At 49.0% G+C, this 15,659-nt stretch overlaps 1 long non-coding RNA gene across 1 annotated transcript in view; it reads right to left on the reverse strand.

The window, feature by feature from the left end:
• The window catches only part of LOC132586816 (uncharacterized), a 113,543-nt gene extending 100,555 nt beyond the window's left edge, over positions 1–12,988 (reverse strand). The window contains exon 1 of the long non-coding RNA XR_009556389.1: positions 12,881–12,988. This is a non-coding gene — a long non-coding RNA (uncharacterized LOC132586816). The remainder of the gene's footprint in view (positions 1–12,880) is intronic.
• Positions 12,989–15,659: the final 2,671 nt, after the last annotated feature.

Consider the following 15,659-nt stretch of genomic DNA (forward strand, 5'->3'; position numbering starts at 1 on the left):
ATGTTGGATCAGGCCAATGGCCCATCCAGTCCAACTCTCTGTGTCACATAAGGACATAAGCGAAGCCATGTTGGATCAGGCCAGTGGCCCATCCAGTCCAACACTCTGTGTCAAATAAGAACATAAGAGAAGCCATGTTGAATCAGGCCAATGGCCCATCCAGTCCAACACTCTGTGTCACAGAAGAACATAAGAGAAGCCATGTTGGATCAGGCCAGTGGCCCATCCAGTCCAACACTCTGTGTCACATAAGAACATAAGAGAAGCCATTTTGGATCAGGCCAATGGCCCATCCAGTCCAACACTCTGGGTCACATAAGAACATAAGAGAAGCCATGTTGGATCAGGCCAATGGCCCATCCAGTCCAACACTCTGTGTCACAGAAGAACATAAGAGAAGCCATGTTGGATCAGGCCAGTGGCCCCTCCAGTCCAACACTCTGTGTCACATAAGAACATAAGAGAAGCCATGTTGGATCAGGCCAATGGCCCATCCAGTCCAACACTCTGTGTCACAGAAGAACATAAGAGAAGCCATGTTGGATCAGGCCAATGGCCCATCCAGTCCAACACTCTGTGTCACAGAAGAACATAAGAGAAGCCATGTTGGATCAGGCCAATGGCCCATCCAGTCCAACACTCTGTGTCACACAGTGGCCAATACACACACACACACACTGTGGTTAATAGCCACTGATGGACCTCTGCTTTCCTCCATGCAGCAACCCTAAGGAGCCTGAACAGATTCTTTATGCCCACTTCTTGCATGGAGTTCAGAGTGGTGAGCTGGGAGAGGACCCACCAGTCTACCCGCCCCAACAAAGGTAAGGGAGAGAGAAGAAGGGTCCAGATCTGATGAATGTTTCCCTTCACACTGATACATCTTCTAGACCAGAATCATCTCTTCTGGCAGCCAACATTTCCCCACAACCCCGGGCATAGAAAGATCTCTCCCTACCTTCTAACTAGCAATGTTAGAGACTGAACTCAGGGACTCTGTGCAAAGGAAGCGTCCACTTGTGGGCCATGCCCATGCCCAACATTATCAAATGAGCAACATTACTGAGGTGGGGATTCAAATCCACATCTCGCCAGCCCAAGCCGGTATTCTCAGCACAGTCTCTGTAAGTCAATTGCAACTCCATGGTGCTTCCCAACACCCAGATGCACTAGGAGAGCCCTATACGGCCAGGGCCCAGCACGCATTCGGGACCGCCCCTACCCATATGAGCGCTGTCGGTCCCTACGATCTGCAATTAAACATCTCCTGGTGGTCCTTGGCCCCAGAGATGCCCGGCTTGCCTCAACTAAGGCCAGGGTGTTTTCAGCGCTAGCTCCTGCCTGGTGGAACGAGCTCCCCTTGGAGATCAGGCCCTGTGTGATCTATTACACTTCCGCAGGGCCTGCAAAACAGAGCTCTTCCGCCAGGCCTTTAGTTGAAGGGGCAATGGCTGTCTTCATTTGGGGTCCCCCCCCCCACTCCTGCTTCCCCCGTCTGGGGATTGGATTAGCTACTGTGGCAGAGACTTAAACTGGGAGCATGTTGTTTATGCCATGTTCTGAAATAGTCTTATGTGTATTTTAAATTCGTTTTAACTGTTTTAAATTGTTGTATCCTGCACTGAGCCTTAGAAAAGGGAGGAGGAGGAGGAGGAGATGATATTGGATTTATATCCCGCCCGATACTCTGAATCTGGGTCTCAGAGCTTTCACAATCTCCTTTACCTCCCCCCCCCAAAAAAATAGACACCCTGTGAGGTGGGTGGGGCTGAGAGAGCTGTTGCAGTAGCTGCCCTTTCAAGGACAACTCTGTGAGAGAGCTATGGCTGACCCAAGGCCATTCCAGCAGCTGCAAGTGGAGGAGTGGGGAATCAAACCCGGTTCTCCCAGATAAGAGAGCTATGGCTGACCCAAGGCCTTTCTAGCAGCTGCAAGTGGAGGAGTGGGGGAATCAAACTCGGTTCTCCCAGATAGGAGTCCACTCACTTCACCACTATGGCTGACCCAAGGCCATTCCAGCAGCTGCAAGTGGAGGAGTGGGGAATCAAACCCGGTTCTCCCAGATAAGAGTCCACTCACTTCACCACTATGGCTGACCCAAGGCCATTCCAGCAGCTGCAAGTGGAGGAGTGGGGAATCAAACCCGGTTCTCCCAGATAAGGGAGCTATGGCTGACCCAAGGCCTTTCTAGCAGCTGCAAGTGGAGGAGTGGGGGAATCAAACCCGGTTCTCCCAGATAAGAGAGCTATGGCTGACCCAAGGCCATTCTAGCAGCTGCAAGTGGAGGAGTGGGGGAATCAAACCCGGTTCTCCCAGATAAGAGAGCTATGGCTGACCCAAGGCCATTCCAGCAGCTGCAAGTGGAGGAGTGGGGAATCAAACCCGGTTCTCCCAGATAGGAGTCCACTCACTTCACCACTATGGCTGACCCAAGGCCATTCCAGCAGCTGCAAGTGGAGGAGTGGGGAATCAAACCCGGTTCTCCCAGATAAGAGAGCTATGGCTGACCCAAGGCCTTTCTAGCAGCTGCAAGTGGAGGAGTGGGGGAATCAAACTCGGTTCTCCCAGATAGGAGTCCACTCACTTCACCACTATGGCTGACCCAAGGCCATTCCAGCAGCTGCAAGTGGAGGAGTGGGGAATCAAACCCGGTTCTCCCAGATAAGAGAGCTATGGCTGACCCAAGGCCATTCTAGCAGCTGCAAGTGGAGGAGTGGGGGAATCAAACCCGGTTCTCCCAGATAAGAGAGCTATGGCTGACCCAAGGCCTTTCTAGCAGCTGCAAGTGGAGGAGTGGGGGAATCAAACCCGGTTCTCCCAGATAAGAGAGCTATGGCTGACCCAAGGCCATTCTAGCAGCTGCAAGTGGAGGAGTGGGGGAATCAAACCCGGTTCTCCCAGATAAGAGGGCTATGGCTGACCCAAGGCCATTCCAGCAGCTGCAAGTGGAGGAGTGGGGAATCAAACCCGGTTCTCCCAGATAAGAGTCTGTGCTGTTCTCTTTGATTTTAGGAAGGAAGGAAGGAGCTCCCTTATACAGAGTCAGACCCCCGACCCCTCTGGCTAAATACTGTCTACTTTGATGGGGTCTTTCCCGGCTTCTCCCACCTCATATCCTTTACCTGGAAATGACAGAGGATTGGGGCCCGGAGCGTCCCACCTACAAAACAAGTGCTTTACAACCAAGCACTTCCTGTTTTGTTCATTCGTCTTCAGTCAACTACACCCTAATATTTTTGTTCTGTTGTGTTTATACCCTCTTTATTAACAGCAACAAAAAAAGGAATAGGAAACATAATCACATCAGTAGAGATAATGCAGTTTGGACTCCGGCTTCCTCCTCCTTCCCAACCTATTGCAGTTTCCATGAAAAACAGCAAAGCCGTTTGCCGGTGGAAGCAGAGAATTCAATTGAGTGCAGACTGCCAATAAGCAGATCTGGAGCTGGCTGCTCAGCTTCAAATTGCCTGGTTGAATTAGATTTTATCTGGTTTCCTCTCCCATCTTGTGGTTAAAGGGATTTCACATGCAAACACACACAAGTAAAATGCTGGTAGCAGCAACAAGGACAGGGAAAAGAGTCTACCTTGTTGAAAATTCCTAGGCGCCAGCACCAGCTATAGAATCATAAAGTTGGAAGGGGTCTCCAGGGTCATCTAGTCCAGCCCCCTGCACAATGCAGGAAACTCACAAATACCTCCTCCTAAATTCACAGAATCCTCACTGCTGTCAGTTCCTCATTGCTGTCTCCTTCCAAGGAAGCCGAGCCCACCACCTCCTGAGGAACCGCTCTAATGGTCAGGAAGTCCTTCCTAATGTTGAGCCAGAAACTCTTTTGATTTCATTTCAACCCCTTTGGTTCTGGTCCTGCCTTCTGGGGCCACAGAAAACAATTCCACACTTATCCTCTATATCAGAGGTCCCCAACCCCTGGGTCGTGGACTGGTACCGGTCCTTGGCCTGTTAGCAACCGGGCCTTGAGTTGTATAATTATTTCATTATATATTACAATATAGTAATAATAATGACATTGGATTTATATCCCACCCTCCAAATCTCAGAGCAGTTCACAATCTCTATCTTCCTCCTCCACAACAGACACCCTGAGAGAATTCTTACAGAGCAGCTGCCCTTTCAAGGACAGCTCTGTGAGAGCTATGGCTGACCCAAGGCCATTCCAGCAGCTGCAAGTGGAGGAGTGGGGAATCAAACCCGATTCTCCCAGATAAGAGTCCGTGCACTTAACCACTATGGCTGCCCCAAGGCCATTCCAGCAGCTGCAAGTGGAGGAGTGGGGAATCAAGCCCAGTTCTCCCAGATAAGAGTCCGTGCACTTAACCACTATGGCTGCCCCAAGGCCATTCCAGCAGCTGCAAGTGGAGGAGTGGGGAATCAAACCCGATTCTCCCAGATAAGAGTCCGTGCACTTAACCACTATGGCTGCCCCAAGGCCATTCCAGCAGCTGCAAGTGGAGGAGTGGAGAACCAAGCCCAGTTCTTCCAGATAAGAGTCTGTGCACTTAACCACTATGGCTGCCCCAAGGCCATTCCAGCAGCTGCAAGTGGAGGAGTCGGGGATCAAACCCTGTTCTCCCAGATAAGAGTCTGTGCACTTAACCACTACACCAAACTGGGCCCCCGCAAGACTGGATCTGTCTGGATCCCCACCGACGTTCCTGGTGCTCGTCCTTCCCGACACTAGCTGGTCACTCTTCCCTTTCAGAAACCACATGTCTGGCAATTTGTACTATTTCCTAGAAACCGGCCTATGCTGAGGTGATTGTGTGAATCACCTCCAAGACTCTTCTATGAAGAGGTGATTTATATGTGATTTGCACCGTCACTGGCTCCCTGGCAGTAAGTTTTAATGGCATACTGGTGCTCTGTCTGAGTCTTTGGGATGAGACAGTGATTTTCAACCCTCCTACTCTCCAAGAACGATCTATTACATTTTAAACCCTGAGGAAGGGAGGGCCAGAGCCATCAGACATACTAGCAAGCTAGGGAGATTTATAGGCCTCTTCTCCTGGAGCAGTGTCTCCGAAGTAGCTCTAAGACAGGGGTGGTCAAACTGTGGCTCAGGAGCCACGTATGGCTCTTTCACACATACTGTGCGGCTCTCAAAGCCCCCACCATCCCATTGGCCAGTTTGGAGAAGGCATCTGTCTCTTTAAACCACTTGTCCAAGCCAGGCCAGCCAATGACATGAAGAATGCATTTAAAGTTGCTTTCTTTCCACCTCTCTCTCCCCCATCTATTTTCCTTCCTTCCCTCCTTCCAGCATCTGACACTCACATCTTGCGGCCCTCAAACATCTGACATTTATTCTATGTGGCTCTTACATTAAGCAAGTTGGGTCATCTCTGCTCTAAGAGGACCGAGGAAGAGAAGAAGGAGCTACCTGAGCGCAGTAGGTACCGTATTTCCTACATGGAAAGGATGCCGCTCATTTTATTTATTTGACAAAATTTACATCCCACCTTTCTGCCCTCACAAGGGTCACCAAGGCAGCTAACAAAATTAAAATGCACATGATGAAAACCACGATTTAAAACCATTAAAATCAACCCCTCCCAAAACACACACACATTATTAGAACAATCAAAAACAGAGCTAAAATACGTACAAAGGCATAAAATCAGCAACTAAAACACTGATCAGAAGGGAAGGAACCCCTGAGGGAATGCCTTACAAAATAACAAAGGGCTGTTCTGTTGCCAGCTGCTGGAAGACAGCAGCAGAAGGGGGACAGACAAATCTCCTTGGGGAGAGTTCCAGAATTTGGTGCCAGAACTAAGAAGGCCCTGCCCCAGGTTGCCATCTAAACTCAGAAGGCTGGGGCACCCAAAGCAGGCTTTCCAACAGTGACTGCAGGGAGTAGGCAGTCCTTCAGGTATGCTGGTCCCAAACATGGATGCCAACCTCCAGGTGGGAGCCTGGGAATTGTTCCCTGGCAGAAAATGGCTACTTTAGAGTGTGGACTCTGGCACTGTACCCCACCTTCCCAATCTCCACTCTCTCCAGGCTTCACCCCCAAAATCTCCAAGTATTTCCCAACCTACAGCTGGCATCCTTCATCCCAAACCATATAGAGCTTTGAAGGTCAAAAGCAGAACATTGAATTGGGTGAAGAAACAAACTGAGAGCCAGTGCAGGTAAGCCAAGGCTATGATAACTAACTGCATGATGTTTTCCATGCAAACTAACCACAGCAAGCTGCATGCGCAGTTCCTTACAATGTGGGTTCACCCCATAGAGCTCCCTCCATATAACGCTGTTCCCTGCTTTTCTTCCCCCGTGCAGGTTTTTTCCCCCTTTTGATTCCACACAGGAAATCTAATATTCAAGCACAGCCCCGACTTCCTGTTGTCTTCTTTTTCTTCCCTTTCAGAAACCAGAATTTCCTCCTCTTTTCTTTTGCAAAAGCCTTTATTGAATTTTACATAAACATACAGATATAAAAAGCTTCCGGCTCTCCCAGGACCCAGCCTGGATGATTTACCCAATTAGAACTTCATTTGGCTATTATGTAGGATATTGAACCACATCAATCAGGTCAGGTTAAGTTAAGACGAAGGACTCAAGGAGAGGGAGAGGGGTGGAGGAGGAGACCGAGGAGGAGATCTACAGAGGAGACCGAGTCTTTGAGGGATGGAGTCTTTCAAAAAGAAGTGCATCTTAGCAATCAAGAGCAGGGGCCATCCCTTGACAGCACAGAACCCGCCTGCCTTCTGAGCCTCACGGCACGTTTGAATGCCAATTAAAAACAAACAAGCCAAGCTTCTGGAGCTCATGGTCGCAAATAAGAGAACAGGAATACAGGGAGGCCAAGTCATGGCATAATAAATACAGTTACGCACATTTAATTTAGGACCCATTATTTTTGTTGTCGTTCAGTCGCAAAATCGAGTCTGTGGGCCAAGTCACGCCAGGCCCTCCTGCCTTCCACCATCCTCCAAAGCCTGCTCAAAATCCATTATTTACATGTTGCCAAAGGCCATTTTGTTGCCACACCTGTCTGCAGGGCTTTTTTTTGTAGCATGAACTCGTTAGCATATTAGGTCACACCCCTCTTATGTAGCCAATCTTCCAAGAGTTTACAGGGCTCTTCTTACAGGGCCTACTGTAAGCTCCAGGAGGACTGGCTACATCAGGGGTGTGTGGCCTAATATGCAAAGGAGTTCCTGCTACAAAAAAAAGCACACCTTATGTATCTGCACACTTTATATCCTTCTTAAAATGTGGTGCCCAAAATGGAACACAATACTCCAGGTGAGGTCTTAACAGAGCAGAGCCAAGTGATACCACCACTTCACGTGATCTGGACACTATACTTCTGTTGATACAGCCCCAAATTGCATTTGCCTTTCTAGCCACCGCATCACACTGTTGACTCATGTTCAGCATATGGTCCACTAAGACCCCTAGATCCTTTTCGCACATACTACTGCCCAGACAAGTCTCCCCATGGGATTTTTCCATAATGGCCACTTTCAGACTGAACTACTGTAACTTGTTCTGTGTAGGGCTACCCTTGAGACTGACCCGGAAACTTCAACTGATCCAGAACGCGGCAGCACAAACTCTCACTAGAACTCCGGTTAGAGCCCACATTCAACTGGAGTTCTGCCAACTGCACTGGCTCCAGATCAAGTTCAATGTGACGTTTTTAATTTTTAAAGCCCTACATGGCCTGGGACCGGAATACCTTCGGGACCGCCTCTCATGGTATACTCTCTCAAGAGCATTGCACTCACAGAAGGAGGACCTACTGAAGGTTCCTGGGCCAAGAATCACAGAGTTGGAAGGGGCCATAAAGGCCACATAGTCCAACCCCTTGCTCAACGCAGGATCAGCCTAGAGCATCCCTGACACCTGCTTAAAGGCTGACAGTGAGGGGGAGCACACCACATAGAATCACAGAGTTAGAAAGGACCTCCAGGGTTTCACACAAATCGTGTGGCTCTTGAAGCCCCCACTGCCCCATCAGCCAACTTGGAGAAGGCATTTCTCTTTTTAAAATCACTTCCCCAAGCCAACCAGTGGCTTGGAGAACACATTTAAAGTTAAAGTTGCTTTCTTTCCACCTCTCCCTCCCCATCTTCCTTCCTTCCTTCCTTGTGGCTTTCAAACATCTGATATTCCTGTCTTGCAGATCTCAATCATTTGACGTTTATTCCCTGTGGCTCTTACATTAAGCAAGTTTGGCCACCCCTGATCTAAACAACAGCAACGTGTGGGACAACATACAGTCGCTGCACTGTACTTTTGCCACATGTATTAGGCCTGGTTTGCAGATGCAAGAAAACGAGGTGAGAATGACAAAGGAGAATGGGCTGCACCCACATCAGAACAGAAAGCGAAGATTGTATTTTGGGACATTCCCCTATAGCAAAAAGTCCCTTGCAAGTAGAATCTCGGTTCAGTCAAGTGGAAATCCCTCACTTGTGGGCTGCAGCTGCGCAGTTCATTCTCACATTGCAATGTTCTACCATCTCATTTTCCTCCATGCATAAGCCAGGCCATAAACACCAGTCACAACACCCAGAGTCATCAGCAATGGCATTTTCCAAGCACAGCAAATCATCCTTCCTGGAACATGTCCCAATTTTCACAGCATCACAGACATGTGAGTTAAAGAAGCTGGGGAGCCTGAAGACTGAATCTGGCCTACGACCACTTGGCCCACTCCATTTTGATTCCAGTGAGTGGAAAAAGCCTTTTTAGTTGACAAGACCCCCCGCCCCCCATGTCCTGCAATCTCCCATTTCCTTTCCAAGATTACCAGTACGGAGTTCTCAACTGCATGGAATTTTGGAAAAGGAGAGTGGGGAGAGGAGAAGACCTTGCTACCAACAGGAGGAAATTCTACTAAAGGTCTCCCCATAATGGACGTGGCATAACAGCAAATATTTCTTTGCAGAGTTATGCCATGAGAATCCCCTTCCCCGATGACTAGAAACAGGGAACAAGCGAGTTTCATTCATACCCAAGAGCCAGTTTGGTGTAGTGGTTAAGTGCGTGGACTCTTATCTGGGAGAACCAATTTGATTCCCTCACTCCTCCACTTGCACCTGCTAAATGGCCTTGGGTCAGCCATAGCTCTGGCAGAGGTTGTCCTTGAAAGGGCAGCTGCTGTGAGAGCCCTCTCCAGCCTCACCCACCTCACAGGGTGTCTGTTGTGGGGGAGGAAGGGAAAGGAGATTGTGAGCCGCTCTGAGACTCTTCGGAGTAGAGGGAGGGATATGAATCCAATATCATCATCAACATCCTGAGAAAGAAGACGGGCATCAGAAAGAGGGTTTTCAGGAGCAGCAGATGGCATTTCCATGGTCTGTTCCAGCCTCTTCACTGACTGGTAGCAGCTCTCCAGGATTTTTATTTTATTTGTATCCCGGCCTCCCTGCCGAAGCCTAAGTCTAGTAGTACCTAGAGACCAACAAGATCTCCGGATTTGACAAAGGAAGCTTTGGCTCTCAAAAGTTTATACCCTCAGAAATCTTATTGGCCTGAAAGGTGCTACATCAGAAGAGTTTCTGGCTCAACATTAGGAAGAACTCCCTGACTGTGAGAGCGGCTCCTCAGTGGAACAGGCTTCCTCGGGAGGTGGTGGGCTCTCCTTCCTTGGAGGTTTTTAAGCAGAGGCTAGAGGGCCATCTGACAGCAATGCAGATCCTGTGAATTTAGGGGGAGATGTTTGTGAATTTCCTGCATTGTGCAGGGGGTTGGACTAAATGACCCTGAGAGTACCTTCCAACTGGATTCCATCTTCCCATGGGTGGCCAAATTGTGGTTCGGAAGCCACATGTGGCTCTTTCACACATACCGTGCAGCTCTTGAAGCCCGCAGTGCCCCATCGGCCAGCTTGATGAAGGCAATTGTCTCCTTAAATCACTTCTCCAAGCCAAGTCATCTGACAGCTTGGAGAATGCATTTACTTTCTTTCCACCTCTCCCTCCCCATCTTTGTCTTCCTTCCAGCTCTGATGCCCATGTCTTGCAACTTTCAAACATCTGGCATTTATTTTATGTGGCTCTTATGTTAAGCAAGTTCCATCTCTTCCCAAGATGGAAGGGGTCCATCCAGACTTTTAGCTCTTTTTTCCATAAGAAAGTCCTAGTTGATGGGAAACGAGGGCAGCTGACCCAGATAACCTCCCTTCTCCACCTATCACAATGCAAAAGGCCTGCAGCTCCTCCCCGTACAGGGCATAGGAAAGCTCTCACCTTCCTGGCCTTCTGCAGATGATGCAAAACTGAATAATTCAAGATGAATTTCCTGTGCAGGAAACAACAGAGTTGGAATGGTTCCCAAAATAATTTGGTAAAATGATTAGGTGCTGCCCCGAAACGTCGACTGCGGGGTGACGTGCTAGAGGTTGACAAGATTATGCATGGGATGAAGAAAGTAGCGAAAGAAGTCCTTTTCTCCCTTTCTTACAATACAAGAACTCGCGGGCATTCGATGAAATTGCTGAGCAGTCAGGTTAAAACGGATAAAAGGAAGTCCTTCTTCACCCAAAGGGCGATTGACACGTGGAATTCACTGCCACAGGAAGTGGTGGCGGCTGCAAGCATAGCCAGCTTTAAGAGGGGATTGGATAAAAATATGGAGCAGAGGTCCATCAGTGGCTATTAGCCACAGTGTATATATATATATATGTGTGTGTGTGTGTTTGTGTATGTGTGTATATGAATGTATGTATATGTGTGTGCATATATATATACACACACACATATATTGGCCACTGTGTGACACAGAGTGTTGGACTGGATGGGCCATTGGCCTGATCCAACATGGCTTCTCTCGTGTTCTTATGTTCTTATGCGTAGAACTTATTGGAAGTAGGATCCTATTCCTGTGTCATATTAATACTTATACTATTAATACATACATATAATACTTATAATATGAATACTTATAATGTTTGTTTTTGGAAGGTGGTTCCAGACTTCTCAAATCCTATTCCACTATGTGCGATCTGCCCTGAGCCCCCCCCCCCCCCCGGTGAGAAAGATGGGCTATAAACAATGCCAATAAATAATTAAATTCTCATGCACACCCTGAAATATGAGGGGAGGGAACCCAGAAGGTTGAGCAACACTCCACAAGCCACCCCTTGGGGAGGGACGGTGGCTCAGGGGTAGAGCATCTGCTTGGTAAGCAGAAGGTCCCAGGTTCAATCGCCGGCATCTCCAACTAAATAGGGTCCAGGCAAGTAGGCGTGAAAAGCCTCAGCTTGAGACCCTGTACAGCCACTGCCAGTCTGAGTAGACAATACTGACTTTGATGGACCAAGAAGGGTCTGATTCAGTAGAAGGCAGCTTCATATATTCATATACCCCTCCCCATTATAAAAGAAGAGCACTAGCAGCCAGTATAAAACAGCTTCCCTGTTATTGCATATAGGCCAGCCATTTCCTGATCCTGCAGAGAACGAGAGTCTGGGAAGAAATTCTCACCTAACTACACCTTTATAAAATGAGATTCCCCCCTGCCAACACACACTCCTTTTGGATTCGAGTGTGTGTATAAGAAAGTGAAGCAGAAGGAGGAGTGACTAACCACCCTTGTTCCATAAACTGGAGGGCAAAGAGCAATCTTCTTCCCTGCAGACCATAATCTCAGATTAGATTCCACCCCACAGGAGCCCGCCCTTTTTGAAATGGGACCAGCTCAAGGGATGGGGTGGGCTTCCCCCCACCCACCCTCCATGGGTCACTCTCTTCCCAGATCACACAAGTCCTATCCAAGATTTCTCCCCCACCTTATGTGAAATGGGGGAGGAGAGAGCTCAAGCAGAAAGCGAGAGACAGCAGGACACCCTTTTGAAAGGGGGGGGGGCATATTAGAACAAGCCAGCTGGCCCCTCTTGCCAAAGGCCCCTCTCGCCTCTTCCTCCTTTCTCCCCAGGAGATAAAACCCAGGAGTTATTTCTCCCCCATTTCTTCTTCTGAAGGGGAGCCCAGAGACAGCAAACGAGGCCCCCCCACCAGGGTTCCCTCTAAGCTGAGTTAGTGTGAGACAGCTCACAGTTTTAGCTCAGGAAGGATGACCCCAGAGCACAATAATGGATGCAGTAGCTCACCACTTTAACGTCAGTAACTCACAAAGTAGAATTTCCGCTCACAAGATTCTGCATCTTAGAGGAAATGTTGATTCCCTCTAAAATGGGAAGGTTTAAAAACCTTCCTTGGAGGTTTTTAAACAGAGGCTAGATGGCCATCTGACAACAATGAAGATCCTGTGAATTTAGGGGGGGGGGGCATTTGTGAGTTTCCTGCCTTGTGCAGGGGGTTGGACTAGACGACCCTGGAGGTCCCTTCCAACTCTATGATTGTGACTGCTCTGAGATTCAGAGTATAGGGGGGGGGGGGAATAAATCCAATGTCATCATCACCATCAATTGCAAATCAGTGTTCCCTCTAAGCTGAGTTAGTGGGAGCCAGCTCACCGTCCTTTAGCCTCCGGCTCACACAACGACCCCAGAGCCCACTCATTGATGCAGCAGCTCAGGACTTTCATGCCAGTAGCTCACAAAGTAGAATTTTTGCTCACAAGACTCTGGCAGCTTAGAGGGAGCCTTGCCCCCCACCTCCCTTCCCTGCCCCCCATTAGAGACCCTCTTCCTCCTCTGCACACAATTCACAATATCCTACTAGCCCCACCCCCTACTTTTGAAATGGGGAGGGGGTCGAAGAAAAAGCAGGGGCCCCATCCCACCCCCACCCCCCCAGCAAGGGCACCCCTCCACCTCCTCCCCAGAGGACCCAAGAGCCCACTGGGCGCACACACCCCGCCCTTGGAAATGGTGTGGGGGGAGAAGCTCCAGCTGCCCCCCCCCTTTTTGCCCTCCCCCCCCCCTCCAGCCCCCGCTCACCTGCCCAGGTTGCTCGGCCTGCTCTGAGGAGGCCATGTTTCCAGACCCGGCTAATCCATCCGCGGAGCGCATGGATTTGCAAGGACTTCCTCCCGCGGGGAGGGCGGGAGGAGCTGGTCAGGCGGAAGCAGCCGATCTCCGAAGGCGCGATCGATGCCTGGGTTTTGACCTCTGTGTTCTTCTGCGGCAGATGCGGGGCGAGCGGAGTGGGGAGGTCCGTGGGTGTGTTCGGGTCGTTGTCCACTGTTGGGATTTCTGGAGATTTGAGGGCAGATCCTGAAAGAGTAGAAAAAAAATGATAAAGGCATGCAATATTCAAATCTGTGCGTCTTACACGTAGCAAATATAGAAGTCCAGTTGCATCTTTAAGACCAGCCCATTTTTATTTAGAACGTAAGCTTTGAACATATGAAGCTGCCTTGTACTGAACCAGACCCTGGGTCCATCAAAGTAAGTATTGTCTTCTCAGACTGGCAGCGGCTCTCCAGGGTCTCAAGCTGAGGTTTTTCACACCTCTTTGCCTGGACCCTTTTTTGGAGATGCTGGGGATTGAACCTGGGACCTTCTGCTTCCCAAGCAGATGCTCTACCACTGAGCCTCCCAAGAGCTTTCGTGTGCTCTTAAGCACGCTTCATCAGATGAGGAATCCAGTACAGTGAGCAAAGCCATACATCGCTGAGCAGAGCCATACATAGGTAGTAGGCAGTGGCCCAGAATGCAACATGGTACAGATTTAAGATTTAAGCTATGTATGGCTCTGCTCAGCGATGTATGGCTTTGCTCACTGTGCTGGATTCCTCGTATGATGAAGTGTGCTTAAGAGCCAACGAAAGCTGACGTTCTAAATAAAAATGGGTTGGTCTTAAAGGTGCAACTTGACTCCTGCTTTGTTCAACTGCTTCAGACCAACACGGCTGCCTGCTTGGATCTATGTAGCAAATATAGTTGAAGACAGTCAGGATACAGGATGAGCTTGATAGGCTGGAAAACTGAGCTAAAAAAAACAAATAAAATGAATTTTAACGGGAATGAATGTAAAGTTCTGCATTTATGTAGGAAAAATCAAATGTATCATTATAGGATGGGGGAGACCTGTCTTGGCAGTAGTGTGTGCAAAAAGGATCTAGGAGTCTTAACTGAACATGAGTTAGCAGTGTGATGCGGTAGCTAAAAAGCCAATGCAATATTAAGGAAAACTGGATATTAAGGATAACTTTTTTACAATAAGAGTTGTTCAACAGTGGAATCAGCTACCTAGGGAGGTGGTACATTAGACCTCACCCAGATACTTTATTGTGTTCAGTTTTATATTTAGAGTACATCTAGAGTATTGTGTTCAGTTAGGGGTACTGCCATTTAAAGGATATAAACAAGCTAAAAGGTGTCCACAGAAGGGCAACGAAAATGATGAGGGGTCTGGAGACCAAGTCCTCTGAGGAAAGGTTGAAGGAGCTGGGCATGTTTAGCCTGGAGAGGAGGCGGCTGAGAGGTGATATGATATAGATGGTGCAGAATTCTTTTCTGTTGCGTCAGAACCAATGTGTTGAAATGAGATCAAGAGTTTCCAGTTAAACATTAGTAAGAACTTCCTGACAGAGCAGGGAACAGGCTTCCTCAGGAGGTGGTGGGTTTTTGAACAGAGGCTAGATGGCCATCTGACAACAGTGTGATTCTCTGAACTTAGGCAGATTATGAGGAGAAGGGCAGGAAGGGTTGCAGCAGTGCTTAGTTCTCATGGCTCTTTCTTGCACACCCAGGGAAATGCCAATTGCCCCTTTGGGGTCAGGCAGCAATTTTTGCCAGGGATCCCGGAGGGTTTTGTTTTGTTTGGGGGGGGGGAGTTACCATGTTCAGCGTGTGGAGCAGGTATCACTGGGAGTGAAGTGGGCTTTTTGCCATCTTCTGACCATCAACCCTTGCTGTGTGTGAAAGAGGGGTATTTGTGAATTTCATGCATTTTCCACGAGGTTAGACTAGATGACCCTGGAGTTCCCTCCCAACTCTATGGTTCTATTATTATTATAACTTAGTTGCATGGCTCAGTGGCAGATCCTCTGCTTGATGCAGAAAGTCCCAGGTCCAATCTCCAGCATCTCCAGTTAAGGAGCAGATAAGACCTCCAGCTGAAACCCTGGAGAGCTGCTGCCCGTCTGAGTAGACAGTCCTGGGTTTGACAGGCAGAAGGTCTGACTCAGTGGAAGGCAACTTCTTGTGAGTTTGGGGAGGAGAAGCAGCCTCCTCAAATCCCATCCAGGGCAGAGGGCACAGCAGTGCCGGATTAAATCCTATGGAGGCCCATAGGCGGTCAAAATCTCAGGGGGGGTGGGGGCTCACAAATTATCTCAGAGTTAGAGTGCCCGCTCCACCACCTGCAACCCCCACTGCAGTCTGCCCCTTTTGACAAAGCTGCAGGGGAGAGGCAGAGAGAGGCAAACTTGGCAATTGATGCCAGCAACAGCCACACCGGGCAAGTTGGGCAAAGAGTGACTCAATTGCTGGCTGCGGGGGGACTGCAAGCAGGGGGGCGGGGAACGGGGGGAAAAAGCTGACCTGGCTTACGGGGCCCATAAGCCAGTGCCTACTTGGCCTAATTGTTCATCCAGCCCTGGGGCACAGGGTATAAATTTGATAAATAAATGTGATGCCATCGAAGCTACCCTCCAAAGTTGTTAATTCCTGCAGCGCCACTGATCTCTGCTGTCTAGAGATCAGTTGTAATTCCAGGTCCCACCTGGAGGTTGGCAACCCAAGCTGTGTGGGTTTTGCCACTTGCCACCCA

The sequence above is a fragment of the Heteronotia binoei genome, chromosome 18, assembly GCF_032191835.1.
Source record: "Heteronotia binoei isolate CCM8104 ecotype False Entrance Well chromosome 18, APGP_CSIRO_Hbin_v1, whole genome shotgun sequence".
In the NCBI taxonomy this organism is placed as follows: Eukaryota; Metazoa; Chordata; class Lepidosauria; order Squamata; family Gekkonidae; genus Heteronotia; species Heteronotia binoei.